Consider the following 20251-nt stretch of genomic DNA (forward strand, 5'->3'; position numbering starts at 1 on the left):
TGGTTCAAAATGCATAGATAGGGATTAAGTGCTTTACATTTTAATATCTAGGTTGTCCAAATAATAATAATACATTTTGAAGAACCATGATCTTTGAAAGGAAAGAGAAGAATAGGCTTTATATAATAGCCCATACTTTTTAAAGATTAGGAAATACTATGATTCTTGAATTCTGTGTATGGGTAGTAAAGCCAGCTCACCTCAATCCAAAGAGAGAGGTACCTTTACCTTTGGGCACGTAGAGAAAATAATGCCCTCCGTCCACCACTATGATCCCCACCTTTTTGTAGTGCTGTTCTATCCTCTATTCTGAGGATATTGTCATAGGCATTAGTAGGGCCATTAGTCTACATGCCCCAGTATTCTCTCAGACATGCAGAGGTAGACACTGTATTTCTGATGGCCTCTTAATGTCTGTGAGAGCAGCTAGCTTCTACAGTCTCACTTAAGCCTGGTTAGAGGACTTCCTCACTTTTATGTCCATCTTGTTCCTTGCATGGACCATCCGTAATGGAAAGACAAGGTAATACTCTGTGGCCGTGTCCTTGTTGCTTTTTTTTTTTTTTTTTTTTTGGGGCGGTACGCGGGCCTCTCACCGCTGTGGCCTGTCCCGTTGCGGAGCACAGGCTCTGGACGTGCAGGCTCAGCGGCCATGGCTCACGGGCCCAGCCGCTCCGCGGCATGTGGGATCTTCCCGGACCGGTCACGAACCTGCGTCCCCTGCATCGGCAGGCGGACTCTCAACCACTGCGCCACCAGGGAAGCCCCTGTTGCTATTTTTAAAGTAATCTTTAGGTGCTGGTTTTAAATTTGGATATGTATTTCTTTTTGAACCTAAAAAAAAACAAATTTAGACCTCTCATGAAAATACGATAAAAGAAGAGTAACTCCTCTATGCTAAAAGTTACATATGGCATTAAAGAAAGTAGTCATGCAGTTGAGAAAATCTGTATTTAATTCATGGTGGCCAGAGTGTCTATAATCGTTATTGACTTCTTTTACAGAAAAACCGGAAGATTAGGACTAGATACGGAAATATTTTTCTGAATTTTTAAATATTTCCTCTTCTTGAAAATAGAGTTTTTATGAAATGAACCGACTTGGATATTGGCTGGAAAATGATGAATTAATTATTGTATTCACATATATGAATTGATAATTTCCGTTAAGAGTTATTTCAGATTAATTTTTAAAAATATTCTGCATGGTAGGCTTATAAATTCCATTTAATTACGTCTGTAAATACTGGATGTGGGATACTATTCAATAAAGCAAAAATGAGGCTTTGTTTTTGCCTTTAGTAAAAAGAATTCTTGTGGCCGAGTAAAAGAGTGACGTAACTTGTTAATTCCATCTGAATGAAAGTGAAATGTTTAGAAATGCTGATTTTTCAACTTTATTGTATTTGGTTTCATTCTTTATGGCTCAGATAGTTGTATGTTGATGAAACTTCTGGAATGTTTTTCCTTGTTTTTCCCACTTGTCCCAACAAGGTGGTCTACTGGGGGGCATGCTCATCTTTTCTCCAGAGCGTGGTGAGGCAGGAAGGATCATCTTTGCTTCCGCTCTTTCTTTTTCTGGGACGTGGACAGCCTGAGCCTGTCTTTTGTTATAAAATCATCAAGCTTTTGCTGCAGTTTTTTGTTTTCTTTGGCCACGATGTTGCAAAAAAAATATTTTTTTCCATGTCCTTTATATTAATATGTAGCTGAAAAGAAAAACAGCATGAATAGCGACATAAGGAGGAAGCCTCCTTGCTGGGGACTTTGTCAGGGCCTCTTGTATCTGACTAGGCCTTTCCCACCCTTCACCATAGTGTAGACAACGGCCTCAGGGACCCCTTTGCAGAAGCCCTCACCCTCCGGCCCTGCCCTCAGAGGGGGTGCTCTCATCCCTGCCTTCCCTCCCATACACCCAAGAAGAGCTCTTCTCACCAGTTCCAGCTGAAAGATTCCCCCCCACACACACCCCAACAAAAATCAGAGAAATAGGGTCATGTAGTGTTTTCCTTTCTCTATAAACACTGGAAAAAATGGACATTTTTTTATGATTGCAAATGTATATATTACTTTAAAACTACAGTTTAAAAAGTTGTGTCCTGTTTATTTTTATCAGATGTTTGGAGGAGGATATGGAAAGTGACATTTGTAGATTGCCAGAGACTTGGAGTAAAGTAAAGAAGGCACTTTGTAACAGATTCTGGAGAGCAGTGGCTAAAATAAACTAAGCTTTTGTTAGGGGTAAAAACAAAGCCCTGTCCTTGGTTTATGAATAGAAACACCTGAACAGTATAGGATGGGAAAAGATGTACTTGTCAGCAGTAAGTTTGGAAAAGATTTAGGGTATCCATCTGGCTTATGGTTCAGGACATTCTGAGTCGAAGACGCCAAAACTGAGTATGGACCTTGGCTTTGGCCTTCCCTCGGGAACCCTGTGCTCGCATGGTCAGTCCAGCAGAGCAGGGAATGTGTGCTGGTCATCCACGTCTGGGCCGATAACGGGTTCTATTTGAACATATTTGGTTTAGTTGGACTTATTTTTTTTAGTTGATATTATTTATGATTTCAGTTGAAGTTACTTGTTTTATTGCCATTGGTATCTTTTTAATACTATTTTTAAAATTCATTTGTTGTTGTAAGAATTTTCCCTTATTTTAATTTTCTTTTCTTTAACTGTTTCCCTTCTCCAGTTAGCCCTGCAATGCCCACCAGTAAATGCCCCCTTCTCTTCCAAAATAAAGAAGTTACAGTTCATGCTAAACTCGGTCTACGGCGCAAGAAGTACATATACATCTAAATAATTGCCTTAAAGAAATTTTTTTTTTACATGAAATGAATTGTTCCATATTGTGAAAATAAGAAAATTGTGGTGTGCTCCAAGGATAAATAACAAGATAAACTCAAAGGGCCAACACTGCCTGAACAAAGAGTTACAGGACTCCTATCACTCTGTCACAATGTGACCATTGCAATGTCCCAGAGCCCTCCCAAGCAGCATGCCCTGTCCCTTTCCCATCCCATATAAGGAAAGACATTAGCCCCATTTTTCTGCTGCTCAGCACACTGAAAGTATACATACTCTGCCCAGTCAGCAGATGACTTGCAGGTTCCCTGGCTGTAAAAACAGACAAGCAACCCATGCTCAGCGTCGACTTTCCCTGGCTACCAGGAAGTCGGCCCGCTGTTCTTGCAGCGACTCTTCTCTTTAATAAACTCTATCTTCCTTACATTCTGCCTTGTGTCTGGAAATTCTTTTCCAACCTGCGCTCGGACCACGACAAAAATAGCAATGAGAAGACGCTCAAGAGATGTTAAAGGAATTCCAAATTCCCCACTACCCCCAGCCTCAGGATAAAGTCTGCTCCATGTGACAACATGAATGTATAAGTGAATATAATCTTCTACGGTTCCAATTACCCAAGTCCTTTCGCAAAAGAATATCACATCCATGTTCCGTCCAACGGATAGATATTATCCAAGCTAAGTAAACAGTACACATTAGAAAGAGAAATGAGGCACAAGAGCAAGACAGTTACCTCATTTTAGTCCGTGAAATTTAAGTCACAGAAGCTAGAAACTCTTGCTGGGATCCTGAGAAGACATCCCACAGAGGGTCCACACTCGGTTTCGCGAAATCTCCTTCCTGTCAGCTTGCCTGAGGTGGACTCGTGTGGCTTCTGGCTGCTTGGCCTCCCTGCCCCCACTTCTAGAAACAGCACTGCTGTTTGTTTAGAGAACTCCCTCTCCCAGCTCATGTGGCTCTCTCTGGAGGGGCTGCCAATCCCATTGCCATCCGGCACCAGCCACAGGGATGGCCCTGGCCCAGGCCCTCCGGGTACCACAGGACAGAAGGTCGGGTTGTTCATGCAGAAGCACAACTTAGTAAGCCTCAGACTCGTCAGTGACACTAAATTCTAAAGGACTGGTTCTCAAACCTTTACCAGTTCCAGGCATACCAGGGATAGAGCTGACGGGTGTGCACCGTGTAGGCACACAGCACTGCCTTAGCAGAGATGCTCAGCTGAGGGCTGAGGAACACGACCCCAAAGCCTCATGTTGGAATTTTCAGAGAGACCTGAGGTTTGGAGACTCTGATGTGTTTTCCTAGGCCATTGAACTTGGAAAGAAATAGGGAACATTCATATATGGGCAAAGATTTGGAAACCCTGACACCTGATACCTCCCTGAATATGGTATTTAAAGATATTTGCCAGGAAAATGAGAAATAAAATTAGAACAAGAATGAGGAAATCATAGGTGGAAAGGACTAGAAGTAAAACTGGAAACAAGTTAGATGAAAAGATGTACATCAATAATTGGCATAAATACACTTTTTGTTGTTGTCGTGCCGTGAGGCTTGTGGGATTCTAGTTCCCCGACCCGAGATTGAACCCAGGCTCTCAGCAGTGAGAACACAGAGCCTAACCACTGCACCACCAGGGAATTCCCATAAATACTCTTTTTATGTGAAACAAATGTTCTACGTTTGACAAAAGGAATATATCACAATGAAAATATAACAGTTAAATTCTTTACATTCTAAGTGCGTAGTACTAAAATGTAAGCAAAAACTTATAAATGCAAAAGATACGAACAGAACGGTTGTAGAAGGCTTCGTCACCCCACTTTCCATTTGTTACCTGAAGCAGACAGGAATAAGCAATAGGTTTAGGTCAATAGAAATATATTTTAAACTTTGTGTCTTCGTAAACAGAGACTATGTCGCCTCTTAGCCTATACACAGGCGGTTTAAAAAATTGACCATATACTGTACTAAGGCGCAAAGGAAACTAGCAGTAAGTTCCCCAAAGAAAAGAGTATTCAGAGGTACCACATCCCACTTAGAAATAAAAAGGCAGCCAGATAAGTAACTGTGGAAGCAAGGAGGAAGCAACTACAGCATAATGAGAAAAGATCACTGGCGTGTTTCAGCCAAAATTTTACTCACAGATAAATTCACAGACTTTAAATCTTTAAAAAAGAAATTCTGAAAATACAAGGATGCAAGAATAAAGGAGGAAGAAGCACAAGAAGAACGAGAAGAAGGAAGTTAATAGCAGAACATTCCGAATGAGAAAAATGAAATTGTAAAATCAAAGTTATGTTTTTTGGTAAACATGAAAGTTTTTCTTTCATTTTATACTGTCTGTTCCCTGTGAAGGTGGAGGTTTTTATGTAATCATGATATCAGCAAATAAAGGCTACATAATTGTTGTTCCTGTATCGGGTAACACTTTCAAGGTCCTTCATTTGAGGAGAGGAAATAATTTAGCCAAACCTAATTGTTTATCCAATGTATTGATAAACAAAGGTCTTTGCTTTTAGAATATTTTGTTCCATCATTTTAAGAAAATAATTACTAAGGTCTTGTTTTGCTAAGTCCTTCAGTTTCTTGCCGAGGCCTACTTGGCTACCGTAAATATCTTATTTCTGTGAATTTTCATAAGATACAGTGACCGTTGTCGAAGAAATATTAATCAGTCGATCTAAGAAAGAAATGGAAAATTTTATTCAAGCCAAATTTGAGGATTATAACCCGGGAAGAGCATCTCAGAAAGCTCTGAGAACTGTTCCGCTCGTTAGAAGTCAAGGCACAGTTGTATAAGTCTTTTGAGATAGAGGGCTGTACATTAAATGACGTATTATTGACGGTTTACAGAATCCAGATCTAAGTGTCATCGTGGTCCGTTACAAAATCAAAAAGGAATGTTATCTTTAAGGAGTTATCTTGTTGATGCTACGAGAATGTTGCTGTTGATGGTCGAGCTGGTATTTCTGCCAATGGGGACGGTTTGGTGATTCATAATGCAGATACACAATGCACACTGCGGGGAGAGAGGAGGCCAAAAGGCAGAGAAATTTTTTTATGTTTAAATTTTTCTTGTCTTGCCATAAAATATGAATTTTATTTCACACTATAAAGAATTAGAATAATTTTTAAAAATATTTTCTTGATCATTTGGAACGTCTACCTACTTATTACACTGGGATTTTTTTCCCCTTCATTCCTAATTTTTGTTTTAATTGAAGTATAGTTGCTTTGCAATGTTGTATTAATTTCTGCTGTACAGCAAAATGATTCAGTTATACATATATGTACAATCTTTTTTATATTTTTTTCCATTATGGCTTCTCATAGGATATTGAATGTAGTTCCCTGTGCTATATACAGTAGGACCTTGTTGTTTATCTATTCCATATATAACAGCTTACATCTGCTAATCCCAGCCTCCCACTCCATTTCTCCCCCAACACCCTCCCCCTTGGCAACCACAAGTCTGCTCTATGTCTGTGAGTCTGTTTCTGTTTCATAGATAGGTTCATTTGTATCATATTTTAGATTCCACATGTTTTACTGGTTCCAGAAAGACAGGGAGCTTTGGTCTGTTTATTACAATTCTGCAGAGCCTAGAAAAGTCCTGGTCTACAGAGGCTCTCAATATGCTGCTGAACAAACCCATGAAGGGAAATGCAGGCCTATACTTGAATCAGACCTTGTACTTGAAAAGCACTTAGGCAGAGCCCTCTTTGAGTAGTGTAGACATTTAAAGTAATATATTGATAGTATTTGATATTTTATACCAGTTGATATTCTAGACCGTCAGAGACATGGGGTTGTATTTCATTTCTTCAGGAATTTCAGGAACAGAAACAGTCCTTCTGGTAGGGCAAGACCTCAGAAGTCCCCAAGAGATGAGCATCGTTTCTATATTTTTAGGCCTATTTCTGCAGATAGATTTCAAATCCATGTATTTTTTTAAGGGGCTCTAAGACAATATTGTACATTAAAATGTGTCTGCAAATGGACAAACCAGAATAGAATGCTCATTCAAAGCTGTTTTTTGAGAGTGATGAGATTATCAGTAATTTTCCTTTATTTTCTTCATCTCTGTTCTTGTAAGTCACAAACAGAGAGCCAGCCTGGCTCAGAGCTATCCTACCAATGGTCCCATCTTCTGTTTGGTCTGCAGACTTGGGACTGGGCCAGAGGTAGGACACCATGTCCTTGGCCACAGTGACTAGTCAAGGGATGGGAGGTGACCCAAACCAGCCAATCAAAGCCATTTTCAGGATTTTTCAAACAAACAGATCTGGGGTGATGTTATTCTGGAAGGACCTACTGCCACCTTCCCTGTAGAGGAAGGCCATCTTCATCCGAGAAAGAAAGGCACCAATGTACTAAGGAAAGACATTATACAAGCTGGGTCAGTGCCCCCACGGCCAGCTGACCAGCTCCACTGCTGCCATGTGCAGCCTCAACTTCCTTTCACTCTGTGAGGAATTGCCCCAGGGTCCTTCCACTTTGTTCTAAATTGGATTTCTGTTGCTTGCAAACAGAAACATCCTAATTCAGTCCTTCCAATGCTTTGGAATATATTCTTTTTGAAAGAAGAAAGTCCACATGTTTTAACTAAAATGTTCTTGGGGAGAACCCTTCACCCTTGGGACTAGTGTATGTATTGTGCTTGATTTTTTTCTTATCTACGACATGCAAACTAGATGGAGATACTGTGTTAATATCAAGTATCTCAGCCATAAAATAAATGAATTCAGACTTTCAGCCTGAAAGTTGAATGCTAGCAACCTTCCCTTAAGCCAAGAAAATGAGCAGTTCCACAGCATCTGTCTTTTGGAAGCCTTACTCTTTGGAGGCTTAGTCACATAAAGTTCTTTACTGAAGTCATGAGACCTTAGAACTGTTTTTAAACTTACCCATATAGCCCCAAACAGCCCTTGGGTATTTTCTTTTTTGAAGAAGTTTAATATGCCTGTGGTCAGTCTAATAACAAATGTTTCTTTGAGAATACTTTGTGTAAATTCCCCATATTTTCCTCTTTCCATTGAAGCATACATTTACTTTCACCCTATTTCACCTTCTACGTGAAATATTTCAAGGAGGTCAGAGAACACGCGTGTGGTGACTGTGTGCCTTTCACCAAATGTAAAAATTGCAAATTACAATTCATCTTCCCTAGGTTACCCTAACCCAGAGGAAAAATTAAATTAATACTAATAGCAACAAGTAGTGTTTTGTTTTTTGTTTGTTTTTTAATTCTATCCCAACTGCTAGACAGCCTCATCAGGTTCTCCCTAATTATTTGGGAGAGTTGCTGGAGGGTTGCTTGGACAACCATGTGGAATCCACAGTTCTCTGGGTCTGGCTTCACATCCCTGCAGAAGTGTCTGCTGCCAGCAGCTGCGACAAGGGCCACCTGCAGCTGGTACTCCCTGCCCCGAAACTCCCCCGCAGGGATGAGGCGTAAGTGTGGATGCCGGTGATACTGTTCCTCATTGGGTCTCTGGAGCGGAGAGACAATGCTCTGTGTTCTTCCCGGAAGCAGGAAAATCATCTCCCATTGTGATACATGGATCCCAGGAGAGCATGGCTGTGTGCCCCCAAAATCTCATGGATATTTGGTGAAACAGACCATGTGCTATTCACTGGTGACAGACCAATTCTTGTACTTAGAAGCTCTGTCCCTCTCTGGGGCTCCAGCATTGTTATTGGTCTAGTCTGGGTCCCCAGCTCCCTCCTCTCTGAGACCAGGCTCCTCCGCAGGGCTCCTCTGTCTCTCTGTACATAGAGACCATTGGCCAACCTGCCTGCCCATCTTGCAGGTCAGTCTAAGTGTTAGAGCAGTGTACTTTAGTCCTAACTAGGTTTACTCTTCCAAGAAAGGACCTCATGTCTATCAGATTTATTTGATGTTATTATGTGCACAGTAATAATTTTCATATAGATCATGGGAAAATTGCTTAGGAGAAAATGGAATGGCAGTGGTGTGTGATTTATGGTACATCCATATGATTAGGTACTCTATAGGATTTGCAAGTAATGATTACGAAAATTATGTAGCAACATGGAAAGATGCTTATTATATACTTTTAAGTGGAAAAGTCATGGTGCAAAATTATATGTATATTATGATTATGACTATTATTACTTATGATTACAACCATTATTACTTAAGATTTTTCTTGCATAGGAATAGAGAATATAGCAGCACTGTTAGAGTGAGAACCATATATCATAATAAAGGGGTAGTTTTTAGCATGTTAATAACGCAAACTAATAAAAGTACCGAATATATACTTTACTAAACTGTTAGCAAGTATTAAACATTGCGTAACCTTCCTATTTAAAACATGGTTTCTAAGCACCGGTACTAAAGAATCTTTTAGTCCATCTGATTACTGCAAGAACCTGAAATAAATAAAATACAACTTTTTCCTTTCTCTCTCAAACTCTCTCTCCCTCCCCCCTCACACACACACACACACACACACACACACACACACACACACTATGAATTATTCGAATGAGAACGATTCATTAGATAAACTCAGAAGCAAAGACTAAAACAAGAAATAATTCATCTCCTACAGTTCTATACTAATGCCTTTGTAACATCTTGACCCTTTCTATTATGATTTATAAGTTTATTAGTGTTATAGCAGAAAAAAGATGTCACATTCAAAGGTTTTAATTGAATAGAGTTTAATAAAGGAACTTATTTACAAAGTTCTGGGCAGAGGTAGGGAACCAGGAAGGAGAGGTGAAGCACCCACGAGCTCACAGCTCTCTCTGGGAAGTCATCACCGTGGAGCCTGAAGTGGCGTGGGTAGGAATGGTCCTGGAGCCCGGTGAGAGCGGTTGCCATGGAAGAGGGGCTGCCTGACAGGAGCTGTGGCCACAGAGAAGCAGGACAGCTGCTGAAACAGCATGGGCGTGGGAGAGAGGAGGGTACATATCCTGGTCTCTCTCTCTCCTTCTACCCCCTGATAGCCTGTCAGTGCTTCCCTTTGGCCAAATCCAGTTTCAGGCCAAGAGGCCGACTAGCTTGGTGGTGTCATCCCCGGTGTAGCCTTTCCAGAAACAGAGCAGGGCAGAGCCGTGGGGAGTGGATGCAGAGGGGTGAATGGAGACTAACCCGCATGAGGAGCCCCCAGCTATTCTATATCACAGGAGGCACCCACCCAGGGAGATGCCTGTTGAACTGCAAGCTGACTGTGTTTGAATCTGATGAAAAATGGAGATCGTTTTTAGTCATGCCACCTTTTCCTGGGCGAGCCTGGGCCTTTGATGGCTATGTGTTCTGCCGGTGGAAGTTTCTGGTGGAGCATCTATGCCCTGTCTTTGCAACGATACCATGGGAGCCCTCCTTCCTGCAAAAACCTGGACTGTTTGAGCTCTCAGTCTGGCACGGCTGCCACGCTGGAGGAGAGCTTCCGTTTCTGTTTGCCAGCTCACACCTACTGTTCCCTGGGCCGATGCTTTTATCTTTCATTTTGTTGGAGCGCATCCTGCAGTAGATTCCTTAGAACGTCTTCATGAGAAGCTAATTTCTTGATTCCTTTCTTGTCAGAAAATGGCCTTCCTCTAACCCTTGACTCATAGTTTGGCTGAGTATAAAATTTTAGGCTAAGATACATTATTGTCTCAGAATAGTTAAGGCATTGCTTAATTCTTCTCAACTTGTCTTAAGTCTCTTATTTTTTCTCTCAAAATTTACCTCTTTATCAGACTTCTTGGGATACTTCCTTAATCTTGTCTTCTGATTTTCTATCCGTTAGCTTTATTTTGGCCAACTTTTTTTTCTGATCTCTCTCAGAGCATCCTCTTATTTTAAGGCTGCCATATCAGCCTGTATATGTATGTGTACCTGTATATGTATGTGTACATACACATATATACAAATATATATACATATGTGTGTGTGTGTGTGTGTGTATCTCAAGATATATATTTGAGTTATTGCTTTTTTAGGAGTTTTATCATGTTTTCTGAATTATATTGTTTCCTCTGGTTTCCATTTTTCTGTTTCTTTTGGCTTCTCTTTTTTGTCATATGTATGCTGATTACCAGTTGGTTTTATTCAAGACTGAGCATCAAAAGCTGACCTGGATTGTGATATATACCTGCAATGGAATACTATTCATCCATAGAAATGAGTGAAATCCTGATACACACGGCAAAAGGGGTGAACCTCCAAAACATGCTGAATGAGGGATGGCGGACACAAATAGTCACCTGTGATTCTGTTTATATGAAGGATCCAGAGTAGATAAACCCATGGAGACAGGATGTAGATCAGTGGTTTCCTGGCGCTGGGGGAGGGGGAGAATGGGAAGAAAGTGCTTAATGGGTACCAGTAAGGGGGTTTACTTTGGAGTGATGGACAAGTTGTGGAATTAAATAGAGCAGCGGTCCCCAACCCCCAGGCCCCGGACCAGTAGTGGTCCACACAGCAGGAGGTGAACGGTGGGCAAGCGAGTGAAGCTTCATCTGCCGCCCCCCACTGCTCACATTATCACCTGAACCGTCCCCCACCCCCCCATCCGTGGAAAAATTGTCTTCCACTAAACCCGTCCCTGGTGCCGGAAAGGTTGGGGACCGCTGAAATAGAGGAAGGGGCTTCACAACATTGCGAGTGTGCTAAATGCCGCCAAATTGTCCACTTTAACGTGGTTCACTTTGTTATGTGACTGTCACCCCAATACATTATTTTTTTAAAGCTGGGAGAGCTGTGGATGTGCGTGTGGCATGACAAGCAGTGGCCTTCATTTCCAGATGATTAGGCAGAGATTCCCCCCACCTCGAGAGCACCCCAACATGGCTGGCACAGGAAAGGCTGTCGTCTGAAGGGTGGCAGCCTAGTTCATTAGGTGCCACTTGGACCCGGGGTCTGGATGTCACGTTCAATTCCATGTTTTCTACCTTGGACATTGTTCCATCCTTCCTCTGGACCAGGTGTTCCTGATCCCAAAGGCTGTCCCTCTCAGTCTCTCTGGAGGATAATCCCCCGAGTCTCCATGGGGCAGGCAGACACCCAGTTCTGTCCTTGTGAGGGGGAGGGAAGGCAATGCCCCCGGGTCCTCGCCTGGCTTCAGCCCCGCTGTGGGCCACACCGAGACTCTGAGGTCAGCCTCTTGCCGGTGGCCGTTCCTGCGCGCCGCGGTCTTTCTAGTCCTGGCTTGGGGCTTACTCTTCGGGCACGGCACCTCTTATTTCGTTTTTCTGACCCTGTACTCATGTCCCCTCTCCTGTTTTCTCTGTCCTTGGGGTTTATACTTTTTAAAAATGTTTCCTTCATTATCATCTTAATGCCCTCTGAGGAAGGAGAGGAGGAAAACCTGTTTGTTGTTCAATAGGCTGGTTTAACTTGTACATTTTTTTTTTTTTTTGGCAAAACTTCTCAGGGGACGTTCACCTGAGAATGAAAAGAATGGTCAGCCCTGAAGTAAGCCGTGTTCTCAGGCAAGTTAATGAATTGCCTGATCTTTTCTTGTGCCCGATTTTTTTTACCGTTAAAATGGTCCCAGGAGGTGGTGCGACGTGGCAGGACATGGAAGGGCCCACGTTGATTAAATGCCGGTTTCGTGCCAAGAGGACAACCTTGTACCTCCTCAGCCTTCGAGTGAAAAGTACTGAGATTAACCTGTTTCCTGTCTTGTGTGATTTTTTTGTGAAGTATCAGTTCCTGTAAGTCTCTTTGACGTAGGTGAAAATGAAATAAGGTAGCATCCCCGGAGCCCTGGGACCTCAACCTGTGCCTCTAGGACAGATTTCTCACCTGCCACTGTCATTATTCGTTTACACCTTTGAGCCCCAGCCTCCAGCAGGAAGGAATCCTGCCTTAATCACCGCACACGAAGCAGCTCAATGAATAATCATACAATCTACACGGCACTCCTGCTATAGAAACAATTTAGTATTTCTTTCTTTGTTTTGGCCACAGCATGCTGGCCAGGGATCGAACCCATGCCCCTGCAGTGGCAGCGCGGAGTCCTATCCACTGGACTGCCAGGGAAGACCCTACAGGAACAATTTAAATGGAAGAAAATAAGTTGGTAAATGTAAAGTGGTCTTAGAATTCAATATCAAGCTGTGATGAAAACTAAGAGCCATAAGTTCACAGGTCACTGTCTAGTGGCCCTATTTTTACTCTTAAGAAACCCACTGGTACATGTACATTTCATCGCAAGGACCAGAGATCTCATATGTTTATGCAAGGTGGAATTTGTACTAATGAATCTAATTGCAGGAAGAACTCTAGGACTTAGATGAATTAGAAAGTTATACAAGTTTTTAAAATAATTCCCCTCTTCTCTCTCCATCTCTCCCTGGGGCTTCTTGGTATCTCCTCTCTGCCATGTGCCAGTTTCATGTTTTTTCTCTCTCTGCCAACCTCCTCAATTCACTCAGCACCTTACGCTTGGCTGCCTTAAGATGGCAGCCTCTACCTGGCTCTCTAGCTTGGCTTCACATAATTAACGAACTCGATATTTGTTCATTCCAATTCCAGGTTCCCAGGAGTAGGAAGAACTGGCCCAGCTTGAGTCAGGTGTCTTCTCCTGGTCCACAGTGAGGACAGATGTGCAGGTGTGCTGCATACAGAGGTGGGGGAAGATGGTGTCTCTACTAAAGTGCACTTGACAGGTCCCTCTCCCTGAAGCAGTTGATTGTTATCATTGTTGTTCCTATTTCTTCATAAGTAAGGTATTTTATCCAGAGCTCGGTAGATGAAGGCTAGGTGAAGGGTGAATGGACAAGTTCTCCTTTAGAGGAGCACTGGGGATGGGGATGGGGGTGAGGGTCTTTTCAGGCAGCCTGTCTGGTGCTACTCTTCCTGTGATCAAATAGGAGCACACCCCCCCACGAGAAACAGCACTTGTTCTCCGCTTCAGCCACATTTCTTAACTGGTCATTCAAATGCTGGCAGCTAATACGGAATTGGCAAATGGAGTTTGGGAAAATGGAGCCTCTGTTGCACCAAGCCTTGGGAGTCCCACATGGACAGAGGGGTTACCAAGTTTCTGTCTCCATGATTCTCTAAATGCCATCTTTGCATACAGAGGTCACACGTTGTAGATTTTTGTCTTGAAATTTAAATCATTTTTTAAAATTGAAGTGTAGTTAATTTACAATGTTGTGTTAGTTTCAGGTGTACAGCAAAGTGATTCAGTTATACATATATACATATGTATACATATAATATACATATATTTTTTTCTGATTATTTTCCATTATAGGTTATTACAGGATATTGAATACAGTTCCCTGTGCTATACAGTAGGTCCTTGTTGTTTATTTATTTTATATATAGTACCTGTACTTTTTAATCCCAAACTCCTAAATTATCTCTCCCCCCATCCCTTTTGGTAACCATAAGTTTGTTTTCTATGTCTGTGAGTCTATTTCTGTTTTGTAAATAATATCATTTTTTTAGATTCCACATAGACGTGATATCATATGATATTTGTCTTTGTCTGACTGACTTCACTTAATATGATAATCTCTAGGTCCATCCATGTTGCTGCAAATGGCATTATTTCATTCTGTTTTATGGCTGAGTAATATTCCATTGTATGTGTGTATTTACCACATCTTCTTTAGCCATTTGTCTGTCATTGGACACTTAGGTTGCTTCCATGTCTTGGCTGTTGTGAATAGTGCTGCTATGAACATTGGGGTGCATGTATCTTTTTGAATTATTTCTCTGGATATATTCCCAGGCAGGAGTGGGACTGCAGGATCGTATGGTAGCTCTATTTTTAGTTTCTGCAGGAACCTCCATACTGTTCTCCATAGTGGCTGCACCAATTTACATTCCCACCAACAGTGTAGGAGGGTTCCTTTTTCTCCACATCCTCTCCAGCATTTATTGTTTGTAGACTTTCTAATGATGGCCATTCTGACCGGTGTGAGGTGCACACGCTGTAGGTTGAAAAAGGGACTGGAAGAGGAGGTAGATTCTGAGAGTCAGGGAACTTGCACAGCAGAGATCTAGAGAGCTGGCCCAAGGAGTAAAGGTCATGTTGTGTATAGAAACAGTGGTCCTGAGAATTGCATAATTAAGACGATGTACAGTGTGAAGAATATAGTCAATAACTATGTAATATCTTTGTATGGTGGCATTAAAAAGCAGTTATTTATTTCTTGTATAACTACTTAGATGTACTGACGTTGTGCTAGGCTGTCCCTGAAAAACGATGATTAATTGCAGGGATGGGCATGCACTGAGACACAGAGCAGCACAAGGAAACTGACTTTCCATGTCTTCTTTGTGATGGTCAGCTTAATTTCTCCTTTCATGCTCTCTTTGGTTATTTCCTCTCTTACCTTCAATCCCCCAGATCAGGAGAAATACAGATCTTGAGCCCCCCATCCTGTTCAGTTTCTCACAGTCAGGATAAAAGTGGTTTTATAGAAGGTACATCAATGCTTTCCTCTGAAAGGAGCCGTAGAGGTCAGGGTGAATGATGGGCATGATGGTGCTTAATGACTTCCCTGTGTAATCAGAGGTTGATATCATTGATTTTTCCGTCCTTCAGCCAGCCAGTAAGCCACCCAGAGTGCCCCTCCTGGGACTAGAATAGCACTGGGTCACTATCATAGCTTCTCTGGGAATTAGGGCAACAGAGGGCTGTCACAGGACCTGCCAAGCCTTGTACAGGGGGACATCATCTCTTGGAAAGCTCCCTAGGAGACAAAGTGTTGAGTAGACTCTGAAACCTATAACGTGTATTTATACAACGGGAGAGAGCCGAAAAGCCTTTACAGGTAGGAGCACATGCGACAATTGATGTGAGAAAAGGAGATCAAGTTGGCCTCACAGTGTTAAACGACACTTTTCTCAAAAAAAAAAAGACCCTAAAACTTTCCAAAATTGCAATCTGCTTTAATTTTAAACTTAATAAATGTTGTTCTGTCGACTCCCTGACTTGAAATGAAAGTTGCATTAACCAAAGATGTGCATTTAGATGTAAGTTTAAATAAAGCACCTCTAAAGAAGACTAAAATTCTATGTAATTTTACATAATTAACTGTAGCTATTTTGTCATACTACAATTTTCTGCTTTGCTCCATGTGTCTACAATTTTGATGTTCGTCAGGGATTTGGATGGTTTATTTCAGTGCAAGCTTAGCCACATTTGTAGGGTGCAGATGGTAATTACTCTCTACCTGAAACCAGACAAGATGCACCAAGTTTTCAGTTTGATGACACTTGGAAAATTTTTAGCAAAGAAAATAATGAATGCCCTTCAAATCTGGACACAAATAGTGAGGGCAAAAGTAGTTTCAAAAGGTCACTTTTATTTCTGCCTCTGTTCTGCCTTTCCCACTCTCCAGGCTTTTCATTGGTGAGAAATTGATTGAACATATTGACACGAGCATTTCTAAAAAGGCTGAGACGACTATACAATGTCAAGGGCTAATATGGTTTTGATTACCAAAAAATATGTTTTCAAGAGTCTATCTTTAGGAAATATTTATTTTCTTGTCTCTTCAAATAAAAGATCGTGCAGAATGTGAAAGTCTGAAGTCCTCAGAGTCTTGGATGCAATTTTTTTTCTCATTCCCTTTCCATCACACGTGAAAATTAATATTTTATATTTTCTATGCTTTGGGTGTAGAATATTCTTCATGGACTAATTTCCCTGAAGTTAGAAAAGCTGACCTCATTCTATAAGCATTGTTGTGCAAACTGTATTATTGCAAGCCTAGCACAGGGCTGTGGCCAAGGTGGTTACAAAAGAAATGTAGGATCAAGTCCATGCCTTCCAGAACATACAATCCAGTTCAGCAGAAGGAGTACAGCAGTCTCTTAAAGTTTTCTTTTAAAAAGAACATATATCTGAATCACTTTGCTCTATACCTGAAACTAACACAACATTGTAAATCAACTATACTTCAATAAAAAATTTTTTTAAAGTTCCATCTGAGAATAAAGAAAACTCTCATCTAATCTAATCTAATAAAATCTAATTAAGTAACAAAAAAGTTTTCTTCTAAAATAGATGAACTTGACTCTCTGAAGGTCTGAGGAGGTCTACATAAATATATCGAGATCAAGAGTATGAAGAGTTGTTAATATGGCAAAAATTTTGTAGGTGGCTTGGAGGTGACAAACATATGGGTGACCCTGTGCTTGATAGAGTCCTACAGCTTCACAGTGAGCACTGGGGCTACTTCTGAGGACCCCAGAATGGCTGTTACCTTCTGTTCTTGACACACACGGAGGAAGTGAGGTGAAAGTTACAAGGAATTCACCAATACGCCCAACCTTCCTTATGACGTTTGAAATGACTAATGACCGTCCTACAGTTATGTTCTGCAGCTTCCTTTTTTCTTTTTAAATCCAAGTGTGTATAAGTCATGTGCACTCAGATCTAGGCAGTGTTTATCACTTACATATTTGTATTTTTGCTGTGAAATGAAACATGCAGTGACCCCAAACCTGAAACTAACAGGACCAACTGAGGAAAGAACAGCTAGCTAATATCCTCAAAACACACCACAACCAAGCAGGGCTCTGAAATGGACTACTGGCTTACAAAGATGCACAGATAATAGAATGAGGCATCGCTGTTGAGTCTGAAACGGGGTATTTGATGGATAGAGGGAGGAAGGAGATCCAGGTCCTTTCTGTCTTGATGTGGGGTGGGGAGGTCCTGAGTCATGAAACGGTGGGCAGAGGACAGCCCTGCTCTCTGATTGTTCAAAATAATCTTCAGACAAGTATTATTCTACAAGTATCTATTTCAGAGGTAAGTAGAACCTCTTTTCCTTCATTTTTGTTTCTTCAGTCTTCTTTGTTACAGCCACTTACACCACAGTGAGTGAACCCAGTCATTTTTCAGGAGCCTCAAACTCTGTGGCTCTTGGCTGACATTAAAACCCAAACTTGTTCACGCTGTAAAAACAGACGCCCGATAACAGGAACAAGAGTTGGCAATTCAGAGAAAGATAGATTTGCTCCTACTGTGGCTTTCCCTGTATAATCAGTGAACCTGTTGAAAACAAAGTTGGGGTCAGGAATTCATTCTGAATGGGAGGCTATAATATGACACCCTTGGAAATATTTGAAAAGCAAATGATCTCACTGCAACTCGTATTAGTCCTTCAGGTATAATCACTCAAAGACGCCTTATGGCATATGTAGTTTGTGTTTTTATTAATACAGAGTGTGTTTCAGTTTTCTGCGAGCCAATTTCAGTCTGGAGGCCAGTGCCATAAACTTGAACCTGGAATAATCAAAGCAGAAATTTCCCTGTTGTTTGGCATTGAGCTCTACTCATTAGCCGTTAATGAGGCAGGAGTTGTAGAGCCAAGTCCCGTGCTGGCCGGTTGGCTTTATATGGAGAGAACCATCTTTCAAAGGCATGGATTGAAAGCCCATCTCTAGGTAAACATCAGACAGATGCCTATCATGGGACGCAATTTGATCCTGAGGAAGAGTATTGATGCTGAGGTTACTGTAGCCCCTACCTATAACTGGGCAAAAAAATGCCAAATATGGCCTGCTGTCTAGAACAGCCCTGGCATCTGTCCATAGGTGTAGTCAGCAGCATTTCCCTTTCATGGTAAGAGGAAAATCTAAAAAACAAAAAGTAGATAAAGTTACCTATGTATGAAAGTCCAGTTTTCACTTAAAAACCAGTGTCCTATTGACCTAAAAGTGATATTTCGTTCTGCATAGAATGTTTTATTACACAGTACTTTCAGTGTTGTTCTTGGTTTTCAAATATTGTGTCATAAAAATCTCCCATTTTCCCATTTCATAATATATTGCTGTCTAATCTATAAAGAGTAGACAGCAAAGTACAGAAGTCAATTTATGCATCCCTACATTCGTCCATCCATCCATCCATCCATCCATCCATCCAGACTTCTAATACACTTTCTGAGGGAGTAATTTATCCTTGCTGTGTTCGTGTTCTCTTTGCTTACTCCTTAGTTTTTTTGAAATCTGGCTTCCAATCTGCTATTCTCCCCATATCGCTCTCTCAGAGATGACCAGGTTAACCTTCATGTCCAATGTCTATCCTCAATCCCCAGCCTGAAGACAGAAAGGAAGGAAGGCAGAACTTCAGAGGTGAGCCATCTCCTGGGTGCCCTGGCCCTCTGCTGGCAGGAAGGCAGGCATGACAAACCTTGTCCCTACCCACCCCCAGCAAGAGAGCTGTTGCAGGGCTGTATTTGAGCAAATAACCAAATGCTCTCTCTTCCAAATACTTTTCCTTTTCCTTCCATGACTGATGATCCTGGCTCCTCTTCAACCTAATGACCCTTTCAGAGTTGGATGCAAAATTTGTTGGGTTCAATGCAAAATGGAAATATGGGTTCCCTTGTTCAGAAAGCAGGAAAAAGTACCATGAAAGACACTCAAATATAAAGCTTTTTCCTTTCTCATGCAGTTTCTCTCTTCACTTGTGATGGTATCTTTTAATTTGCTATTGCTGGGCTTCCCTGGTGGCGCAGTGGTTGAGAGTCCGCCTGCCGATGCAGGAGACACGGGTTCGTGTCCCGGTCCGGGAAGATCCCACATACCGCGGAGCGGCTAGGCCCGTGAGCCATGGTTGCTGAGCCTGCGCGTCCGGAGCCTGTGCTCCACAACGGGAGAGGCCACAGCAGTGAGAGGCCCACATACCGCAAAACAACAACAACAAAAAATTTGCTATTGCTATTTAATGTCATTCTAAATAAAGAAAAATTTAAATTAAAAATTTTTAGCATGAATTTTACCATTTATCTTTATATTCTACACCAATTTTTAAATGCAAATTTAAGAGCATTTAGTTTACATGTAGAATCATTGAAATTACGCAATTAGGATTTTTTAGCTGATACACGCGTATGTATTTCATTCTCACCAGAGCAGTGGAATCACCGCACAAAACAAACTGCTGTTTTTAAAATTCACTTTTTGATATACACACATGCTACCAACACCCTACCATTGACGAGTAAGGAAGGACTGAAAGAAAGGAAATGTGGGTCGCCTTAGCGCTCCCTTTCCTTCTATGTCGTTATTTTTGGCTAATACAAGGAAGTAACACAAGTAAGACAGGATATAAGAAGCTTTCATGGTTATTCTGGTTCTTAGAATGGCATCAATTTCTTTCAAACCAGCAAATTCTTGTTTGAACAGAAATCATGGCCTCTTGGGGCTTTCAGTCTTCCTCCCGTCTCTCTTCCTCAGTCGAAGATCACCTGGTATTCACTTTGAGTCTTGCAGAACTCTCTCCAACACATCGTGGGCACTGGAACTCTGTGTCGAGAGTCAGCATGACATGTAACGGGAAGGCGAGGAAGTGTGAACATGTATAGGGTGCATAGTTCCTTTCCTTACTCATGTGCTCCGTGGTCCCATCCAACTTTTGTTACAGACACAAATTCAGAGATCAAATTATAAGAATTTTGAGACTGTAGTAGCAGAGCATTTCACTGGGCTTGGAGCCCTTGA

The 20251-nt window shown here is 41.6% G+C and overlaps 1 protein-coding gene across 5 annotated transcripts in view; it reads left to right on the top strand.

Moving 5' to 3' along the window:
* Nucleotides 1-20251, top strand: part of BCKDHB (branched chain keto acid dehydrogenase E1 subunit beta) — a gene marked incomplete at its 5' end in the record, with an annotated part of 288838 nt that overhangs the window by 232000 nt on the left and 36587 nt on the right. Inside the window, one exon of one of the 5 annotated variants that reach the window (XM_082669420.1) lies at nt 2690-3217. The exons of 3 other annotated variants lie outside the window; for them this stretch is intronic. Of the gene's footprint in view, nt 1-1004; nt 1379-2689; nt 3218-20251 lie in introns of those variants that run through there. One more of the 5 variants, XM_082669421.1, reaches the window with a different exon arrangement.

This window comes from Grampus griseus (assembly GCF_964374135.1).
Source record: "Grampus griseus genome assembly, chromosome: 13".
Taxonomy (NCBI): Eukaryota; Metazoa; Chordata; class Mammalia; order Artiodactyla; family Delphinidae; genus Grampus; species Grampus griseus.